The sequence below is a fragment of the Mus musculus genome, chromosome 11 (genome assembly GCF_000001635.26).
Source record: "Mus musculus strain C57BL/6J chromosome 11, GRCm38.p6 C57BL/6J".
NCBI lineage: Eukaryota > Metazoa > Chordata > Mammalia > Rodentia > Muridae > Mus > Mus musculus.
Window position 1 is genome coordinate 62,918,352 of NC_000077.6, and position 10,262 is coordinate 62,928,613.

The following is a 10,262-nucleotide window of genomic DNA, read 5'->3' on the forward strand; positions in this document are numbered from 1 at the left end:
ATTTCTCTCCACCAGCAGATTGATGCCTCGGACCTTCTACGGATGGAGTCCACCCTCAGGAGAGATAAAACGCACACGGAGTGGAAGTAGCAGTGTTGGGACTCAAGTCCAGATAATCTAACCACTAGGGAGGGATCACTGCCCAAGACTAGCAGGGGAGTTGGTACCCACCTGTGCTGTATAGTTTTATGTCAAGCTGACATAAGCTAGAGTCACTGGAGAAGAGGGAGCCCCAACTGAGAAAATGCATCCGTAAGATTGGGCTGCAGGCAAGCCTGTGAGGTATTTTCTTAATTAGCAATTGATGGGGAAGGGCCCATTATGGGTGGTACTATCCCTGGACTGATGGTCCCAGGTGCTATAAGAAAGCAGACTGAGCAAGCCATGAAGAGCAAGCCAGTAGACAGCACTCCTCCATGGCTTCTGTGTCAGGTCCTGCTCTTAGGTTCCTGCCCTGTTTGAGGTCCTGTTCTGGCTTCTTTTGGTGATGCACAGTGTTGTGGAAAGTGTAAACCAAATAAACCCTTTCTTCCACAACTTGGTTTTGGTAATAGTGTTTCATCACAGCAATAGCGACCCTAAGTAAGACACTATCCTACTTGGCCCCCTGCTCAAGCTCCCACCCCACTCAGAGACTCACCAGTGACCATGTCTCTCAGACCAATATTCCCAGACGTGTTGGAATAACTACTAGTCCTGGTAAAGAAATTGACACGGGGCTGTTTCTCCTACATGATGGGACACATTTATTCTAACAAGAGAATAAAAGGTGTGGGACCAAGTAATGTCTTACTATCCCCTCGTCCATCCTGAGAACTAACTTGCACTGAATGTTGGTATGGTGTTGGGTGTGGCTTGCCCAAAGGTCCATGTGCTAGAAGCTGGGTTCTTGGTGTGGTGATGGGTGGGTGGCATGTTGAGATATCTAAAAGTGATACTTAGGCGGTCCTCAGGCTGGTCTCTCCTTCGCTCTGGCTTCCTGTGTGTCTCTTTCTTTTGCATGTTTTTCCCCATGAGGTGATGAAGACAAGGGATTCTCTCATCTGAGAAGATGCCATGCTGTTTGGATTTCTAGTCTCCAAAGTTTTTTCTTTTAAGTACTCAGCCTCAGTCATTCTTGGTATAGTAACAACAGCGGCCCAACCTATGCATGACGTTGACTCAGAGGAGTAGCCGTTCTTCTTCTCTTCTCCCCTCAAAATGGCAATTGAATTAATTTCTAGGTTTTAGTCCTTCTAGAGAAGCACTGAAGGGGAAGGGGGAGGGGCAAAATCCCTTTATAAACCACAACAAATCACTGTACCTTATTGAAATAAATCACTGTCCTCCACTTTAAAGGTGATTTGATATACACTCAATACATTTTTCTGTGGTTATGAGCATCTGCTATTCTTGCAGAGGACCCAGGTTCAGTTCCCAGCACCTCCTGTGGCAGTTTACAACCATCTATAATGCCAGTTCTGGGGATCTGATGCCCTCTTCTGGCCTCTGTGGGCAGTACCTGTGGTATACACACAGACAAGTGCACACACATACATACTAAAAAAAAAAAAAAATCCCCAAAAAACAAAAATTAAAAAGTGCATTTTCTGGGATTGGTTCTTTATCTCAGTGGTAGATTTCTTGCAAGATCCTGAGTTCCATCTCCAGCATTCACCCTGTCTAAAAGGGAGTGCATTTTTCCTCCTCTCTAGTTATTGGCACTGCTTTCCAGAACTATCTAACTCCCTCCCCCTCGACTCCTCAACATAAATCCTGGCTGAAAGCTCACCCTGTGCTCTTCAACGATCTTCTCGGTTTTTCATTTCTTATTCAAGTGAATCTTGGCCTGTTCAGAAACCACAGGATTTCACTTATGCCTTCGATCTGCCCTGCTTGCTCCTTCTGTGTCACCAAACACCAGGAGCTGACAAAGACAAAGATGCCGTTAGCCAGAAGAAAGGGGGCATAGCATTTTGCATGTTGAAACAGTCCTTTCTGTAGATGTCTGCATGAGAAGCCTGTGCTGGTAGAGTCACATGCCACAGGGCCCCTCAGTCCCTGGTTCTGGGCTTCCTGGCAGTCTCAGCATCCTGGATGCTCAGCCAGGTCTCCCTTGATGGAGCCTGGACTGTGCTTGGGCTTCATACAGCTGTCAGGTCTGGTTTTCATGCTACTCATGGGGCCCCAGGTTGGGCCTCCTTGCTTGGCACTGGAACTTCATTCCTGGCTGTCTTATGACCTCCCCAGCCCTTCTCTCCCCCAACTGCCAAGAGATCTGATTCCATTTCCAAGACCTGGCATAACCCACTATATTCACAGCCTCCATACCACCCTGAAAACCCTTCCAATAACATTTCCTTAACTACAGTGGGCGCTTTCATTTCCTGATTTTTTCCTTTAAATTTTCCTGCTGACTAGGTGTTGCCAGACCGGTCACTTAAAAGTTAATTTACAGAGTCCCGAGCTTCCTTTAGGGAACACAAGCTGAGACGCCAAAATCTCTGTTTTTCAAAGAATGTGATGTTAAAAACCACCCGGCTGGGTCCCAGACTGTAATTTAAAAGAAAAAGAAAAGGAGGAGGAGGAGGAAGGGGAGGAGAAGGAGGACAGAGTGGGGGAGGAGGAGGAGGAGGAGGAGGAGGAGGAGGAGGAGGAGGAGGAGGAGGAGGAGATGACAACGATGATGACTACTACGAAGAACCACCACCACCACCACTACAACCACTACCGGAGTGTCCATGGGTTGAAGCGTTTTGATTTACACACCATTTTCTCCCAGATAATCCGAATTTTTCCAACCGAGTACATCACGCCAGTTACAAGAAACCATTCCTGCCCCACCTTAACCGCCTCCCGCCTTCCTTAAGCTTCTGGAAGCTGCCAGCAGATGGCGCTAGCCCACCTGATTTTTCCTTGTGTGGCCTTGGGAGTCAGACAGGGAGGTAGGTGGGGGAGAGGCCTGAAGTCAGAAGAACGCTGAGCCCAGGCCAAGATTTCTTCTGGCATCTGGAATGCATTAAAAACAACCCACAGAGCTGAATATAATTCTCCTTCGAAGAGAGTGGGGTGGGGAGAGAAGAAGAAGGAGGGAGGGAGAGAGGAAGACAGGAAAACAGAGCGGGGAGGGGAAGAGGGTTGAAAATGGCAGCGACAGGCAGAGAAGCCCGTGGGTCATCCTGGAGACGTGTGCCTCATCTCACTTGTCCATGACAGCTGCCAGCATTTCTGCTCTGGGTGAACAGGGCGACATGGTTGAGAGGAGGAAGCAAGCGACAACCAGAGGGTTCTGATAGGATGGTGGGAAGGGATTCCCAGCCTTCTCCAGCAGGCTCCTCCTCACTGGCTTGGCGGTATCTGCTCTTGAGGGCGCCTCCTCTGCACGCAGCCCTATCGGCTTAGAGCACAGCATACCCGTGCTTATGGAGGCTGTGAGCAGGTTGAATTCCAGGGACCGATCGGCCTTCTCTGCCACTAACCCTCACTCCTCCAACTTCCAATTCAATTTCCTTTTCTCCTGGGCCTTGACGGAAATAGTTTTTAATGGTTGCTCAACCGTGCCACCTAGTGCTTAGCAGATTCTGTGTGAAGAGCAAGCAAAAGACAGTGGGGACATACCATCTGGGAAGGAGGCAGCTAGCTGACTGTCAGTGGGGACCAGTCTTGGGTTTGCAGACCGGTTCTTCTTTTTACTCCTGATACCAAAGGACAAAGACACCCATTCCGCTAAGCTGGGAGAGAGCTGGGCCGGGTTGTGTCTGTCCACTGGGAGGCCATGCCGAGGTACTGAAGAGACCGTGCAGAGAGCTACCAGACAGAACTACCAGGCTGGGCTAAGCTGCCTCTGGGTGTCCTTTGTCCTTCACGGGAGCAGGTGTTGGGAGTCTGATTCTTGGTAAGCGGTATTGGGAGGTGATGTGGAAACTTTAGGTTCTACCTAGTGAGAAGGCTGCCACCGTGTGGTTTGTCCACCAGTACCATAGCACCCACCAGGAAGCCTATACTAGATGCTACCATCTTGTCATTGAACTTGTGAAACCTTGAACTAAAGAAATCTTTTTCCATAATAAGGTATGCAATCATGGGTGTTTCGTTTTAGCCACGGACAATTAACTACTAGTACAACCACCCTGTCAGACTGTCTAATTTCCATGAATTTAATCAAGGACATGGGCCACCAGGAATGGTGCTTTCACATACAACAGCTACCAGCAGGGTCTTAGAATCCTCCTGGCAGGGCTTGCTGAGTGACACAGCTGAGCCCCCAGCCTAACCTTGGAGCCCACTGCCATCTTCTTGCCCTTGTAATCCTACCAGCTGCCCTCCTGGCTCTTCCTGCTCCGGGCTTGCTGTCAGCCCCCTCATGCCATGCCACCCTCAGCCCCACCTCTCCTCTCCTCCTGCTCAGCCTCATGTAGACGTCTACAAAGAGCTGGCAGTGCTTCATGTTCATGTTCATTCTGGGGTCAACTCAAAGTAGTGACTGGCACCACGGACTGGAGCCAGTGTGAGAGGTCAGATCTTGTCCACTGCTGGGTAATTTGAGCCCGTTGTGTAAGCTGTCATAGCCTCAGTTTCCTCATAGGAAAAATGGGATGATGATAGCAGCTATGCCATTGGGTTGTTTTGAGGGCTGAGTTGACACATTTAAGTTGCTTACCCGGGACAAACACTTGATAATGGTTGCTGTTGTTAATAGCTCCCCTTTTCTCAAATCTGGTTGTCTTTAAGGAGTTCTGCTTTATGGGAAAGGGAATGTGGGTGGCTGTGTTAGTCTGTGCCTGGTCCTCTAGACTGATAGTTTCCAAACAGCAAAGTAGGTTTGGAAACATGTAACTACTCTCTTAGGATATATGAGGGAGCAGGGGACTTAACTTTCTGTGGCAGAGTTAACTGTCTATTCCCCAAACCCCATGACCTTTTCCCTCTTAGACACAAGCTAAACTACATTTCCTAGCCTCCCTTGTGAGACTTCATTCTGTGCAACTTAATCAGAGCCTCTGTGATACCAGAGTGCTGCTCGCTGTCCAGTCCTCAAGGCTGGCTTCGTCTCCATCTTTCATTTGATTGAAGAGGACACCAAAGTTCTGGGAGAGATGAGACAGAAGGGTCCCCTGTTCAGAGGGATGAGAGAAGCAACTCCAAGCAAAGAAAGACAAACTTTACCCCGTTAAGCCCATAAAATGTATCTTAGGATCATTTTATACTAAGCCAACGTGTTAAAATAAATTTTGCGATGTTATCTGTTAATTTTTCTGTCTTAGGGTGTTCAAGTTTTAATATGTATCGAAAGATGAAGAAGTTCACATTTACAAGTCAATGCTCAACATTTTAATAACGTATGAACATCTGGGGTCTCCTCTCTGTGGTATTTGAGTGACTTAAGCCCTCCTGCAGGCAGGTGCACACACAATTGGTGACCTTTGGAAACACTCTGCCATCTTTTCATTTCTCTGTGTGACCTACTGTCACCTGGAGAAAGCTCAGGGAAGATGATCAAGAAGTCAAGTGAAACAGTTTGCCGAGGGTCTTAAGTGGGTTGGAGGAATAGCTTAGCATGTCCTGTAGGACAGTAGAGTAAGTATGGCTGACAGCAGTTAATTTCACAATAACACAGGGGATTTTGAATGTTCGTGATGCAAAGAAATGATAGCTTTTTAGGGTGGTGGCCTGTGCCAACCGCCCCCACTAACCATTATATACCAATATCACGATGTCACGCTAGATCCCATTAAAACGTAATTATACTAGCAATGGAGGAAAGCAGACTGGGAATTAGAACACTAAAGAGTTTTATCTCTGATTCTAACTTGGTAACTACAGGCAGGGGATGTTTCCAAGTCCTGGGTGTCCAAGTCCTTGTCTTCAGAATGTGGTTTCTCTGCTGGATGGGTCTACAAGCACTTCTTATCTCTAATGTTCCACGGACTCTGTCGACGTCTGGTTTCAAGTGGGTGTGAGCTTCCTTTGGGACTAAGAGTTGAACAGCTTTAAAGCATCCACAGTGAAGCCCTTGCTCTGCCCTGCTTCTGGCTAAGCTGCCCCATGGAGACATTTCCTAGTTGCTCTCTGGGAACTTGCATCTGCATGGGCAACTTAAGACTGGATCTGAGATGGCCTGTTTTCTCCCATTGAGAGGGATCCATGGGTCCTCAGAACTCCAACTTCTTGTAGCTATCTCCTCTTTCCAGTTCCTGCTCCCACACTGCTTCCTGTGAAGAAAATTCTTGTGTTCCTAAAGACCCCAACGCCCAAGCTGTCTGTTCCAAGGCGATGTTCTGAATTCCAGATGTTTGTTCTCAATGGCCTCCAAACATCTCTGAGGCCAGCATGCTCCTGGCACAGCCGTAGAGCATGTGTTCATATTCTAGTTAGGACCAAAGTCAAAGCAGGAGTGGCTGTCCTCAGGGTTGAGATTTTAATATGATGCTAGAGCCTCGGTGTGAGCACTTCCTCTTCTGAGCTTTGACCAATCCACAGATAAAAAGCAGATTAGTGTGTATGAAAGGAGTTCCATTTTCAAAGCTTGTGTTTGGCTTACCACAAGGAGAGCTGTGCTCATCATAATTATGTCATTGTTAGCATCTTCATTCTGGCTCATTCCAGTTCATTCCAGTTCATTCTGGTTTCAGTTTCACCTGATGATAGAACATATAACCTTGCCAAGCAAGTTCACTTAGTCATTTCAAATATTTTCCTAATTTTCTTCCCCTTAATTTCAGGTCTAGCATTCTTCAACATCTACTGTGTCTCTTGCAGAAATATTGAGAAAACAAAGGTTGGCGTAGTTATGCCACTGTGACAAATTGCCCAGCAAAGACAATATAAGGGAGAAAAAGGAATTCATCTGGGCTCTTTTCAGAGAGTTTAGTCTATCCTACCTGGGAAGGCATGGTGGAAAGACTCCGTTTGTAGTTTGAAGTAGAGGATGCTGGCATCAGAGGTTGAGCTAGAACCATCAAAGGCCTACCCCATCGCTCTACCTCAGCCAGCCAGGCTTCCTAAGGATTCAAAATATCTACACCCACTGAGGTCAAGCATTGAGGTCCTGGGCTTGGGGACATTTTACATTCAAACCACAATAGGTGGAGTGAGCGGGAGTGAGAGGGAGGCATCAGCTGTAGGGATGTTGTAGGTCGGTGCTGCCAGATCCCTGGCAGTCAGACCTCATGCCTGACGGCTGTCCGTTGTTTCTGCTCCTCTCTATGCATCATTGGAGCATAAGCCCACAGCAGCTCACTAACCCCTGGGAGATGTGCAGGACACTCTCTATGAGCACTTGAGGTTCAGTTGCCTGGGCACCACATTCCAGAATCTATCCAATGTCTTGGCAATCATTTGTCTGTCAGAGGGTGGAAATTTCACTTAAATAGAGGCAGGAACTCTGTTTGGCAGAGGTAGGGGGGCAGGGCATGGGGGAGGGAAAGAGAAAGAAAGAATGGATCAGTGAATCAGAATAAATTCAGACGAAATGATCCTTATATTCCTTTCAAGTCCTTGTCTTGCATAGGTTTGAGGGTGGGTTGAGAGCATCATAGGTCAGACGACAATTGCTGACCCAGCATCAGTGTATCGTCAACAGCATAGACAGCAAGGAAAAAAAGCCCTCGGGCTTTTATCTTCCTTCTCCCCTCCTCTCTCCTGCCCCTTCTGCTGTCTTCTTCCCTGTCCTTCCTTTAGGCCTCCTGTAGCCAGCACAGTCGACTCATGACAGTGGGGGTGGGGGTCCTTGATTTCAGCAGCTTCCTTAACTTCCCTAGTACCAGTAGCTCTGTCTTACCCATCACCCCCACCCCCAGAAGTAACAAGCAAAAATCAATACCACACATTGTCAGACAACCCTTTTGGGTAGAACTGTTCCCTGGCTGAGAACCACATTTGCTTAGACAAATTACAAATGTAAAAAAAATTTTAAAAATCTCAGCAGTAACTGCTTTTACATGCTGTATATTACGGTGTCTAACAGTAGCAGATGATTAAAAATTACTGATAAAAATAAACCTCTGGGTTTTATTCTAAGCCTTATACTTGTTATTTGGAATATCCCCCACCTCAGCATCTCAGAAACAGTGTGAGAACTAGAGAGGTGTCTCAGCAGTGTAGATCACTGGCTGCTTTTCTAGAGGACTCAGGTTCGATTCCCAGCACTTACATGGCAGCTCACAACCGTCTGAAATCCAGTTCCCGGGGATTCCAATGCCCTTTTCTGATCTCCTCTTACACCAGACATGCACATGTATACAGGCAAAACATTTATATGCATAATTTAAAAACCAAAGAAACAATGTGACCTGTTTTGCTATTCAAATATCACTTAGTTTATGTCTTTGTGTTTTACTTTCTTCTTTACCTTTAGTGAAAAAGATGGAGGTTTTTGTTTGTTTGTTTGTTTTGTTTTGTTTGTTTTTGGAAAGTGTAAAAAATTAACTGATTTCCCATAAGTGACTTAACATTTTATTCTAAACCATTAAACCTCTGGAGTCTGTCATGGATTAGAGTTCTAAAGAAATTAGACTCTAAGACATAAATTGTAATTCCAACCACACATTTCTTTTTTTTTTTTTTGGCAGTGTGTAGAAAAATAATTTACATTCTTGATAGTCACAGACAAATAGATTTTCAGTCTGTATTCTTATTGAGGCCATGCTTACAGGGTCAGTTAGTATGTACTTCAGATTTTGTTACATTTATTACATTATTCCAGATGTATTTGATGTCACCATTTTCATAGCTGTTTTTTATAGAGGAATTTTTAATCCAGTAACATGACTGCTTTGGCAAGGGATCACATCCAAAGACCTTCTAGGTCTTACATGATCTGGCTGGAATGCAGACACACCCTTAGTACACACCTTTAATCCCTTGGACTGGAATACACACACTCCCTTAGTAAACATCTTTAATCCCTTTGGCTGGGATACAGATTGCTCCCTTAGTACACATCTTTAATCCCAAGCAATGTATTTTGTAAAAGGAAACAGCCATGCTTGAAAGTGATGTTTAATTGAGGGGCAGGCAATGTGATGAATCAAGGAAAGATTTGACAGAATGACTCTCACAAGGACTGGAGAGAGAGGTGACTTAAGAGAGCAGGAGAGAGAAAGAGAGAGAGAGAAAGAGAGAGAGAGAAAGAGAGAGAGAGAGAGAGAGAGAGAGAGAGAGAGAGAGAGAGAGAGAGAGAGTTTTACCAGGAACGTTTTACAGAGACAGGTTGCAGGTGAAGACAGAATGAGGTAGAGAATGAGAAGCCAGAAGATTAGAACAGATTGCCAGGGTTAGGTAGAGGCCAAGCAGAGCAATTCAGTCAGAACTGGAGAGAAGCCAGTTTGAATCAGTCAGCTTGGAGAGGAGTTTGAGCCAGAACAGCTGAGTTGAATCAGCCAGTGAGAATTCAGAAAGAACTAGAAAAGGTGAGCTTATTCCGTAGTACATCTTGGAGGCTAATTCTAAGCATAGCTTAACAGAAAATGGCTGGAAGCTGAAGCATTCAAGACTCAGGTTTGCAGAAGATTAGATTGTTCAGAGGCTAGAAGCTTGCAGGCCTAGAGATGATAGAACAGAGAAGGAAATGCACTGGGCTCAGCCCAAGCCATGTATTCATACAGCTTGCTTATGGCTCTCATCTCATCTCTGAGGAAATAAACTACATTTACAATTTTTTATTCTACATTGGATTATATTTCTGGGCCTTTGGTCTATTTCTATGTTGGGGGCTGCAATAAGTGTCAGCAGAACAAAATGTAAGTAGTACAAAGAGTAGCAAGTAAATGAGGGAATGGCTCTTGAGATGGATCTCTTTCACCCGATGCATGTCAGCCTTAGTATAATTTGTACCTAAAATTTAGGTTTAACCATCTAGGTTTTTTTTTTATTAGGTATTTTCCTCATTTACATTTTCAATGCTATCTCAAAGGTTCCCCCATACCCACCCCACCAATCCCCTACCTACCCACTCCCCCTTTTTGGCCCTGGCGTTCCCCTGTACTGGGGCATATAAAGTTTGCAAGTCCAAACCATCTAGGTTTTAATAATTACTAGAGAAAAGATACTTCTGTTTAAAAATGTGTGAAATATGGGGCTGGAGAGAGTTCAGTGGTTAAGAGCACTATCTGAGAACCTGGATTTGACCCCACCCATGTTGTGGCTCACAACTCCATTTCCTGGAGATCCGATGCCCAGTTCTAGCCTCCTTCTGCACCAGGTATATGCATGGTGCACAGATATACATGCACGAAAACCACCAATGCACATAAAATAAAACAACGTTTTAATGAAAAAGAATG

At 45.6% G+C, this 10,262-nt stretch overlaps 1 long non-coding RNA gene across 1 annotated transcript; it reads right to left on the reverse strand.

Moving 5' to 3' along the window:
* Positions 1-395: 395 nt before the first annotated feature.
* On the reverse strand, positions 396-4,280 carry Tvp23bos. Its single transcript, XR_388723.3, has 3 exons — positions 2,885-4,280; positions 1,772-1,906; positions 396-1,246 (listed from the first exon to the last, which is right to left on the reverse strand). It is a non-coding gene; the product is annotated as a trans-golgi network vesicle protein 23B, opposite strand (long non-coding RNA).
* Between the last annotated feature and the right edge of the window lie 5,982 nt (positions 4,281-10,262).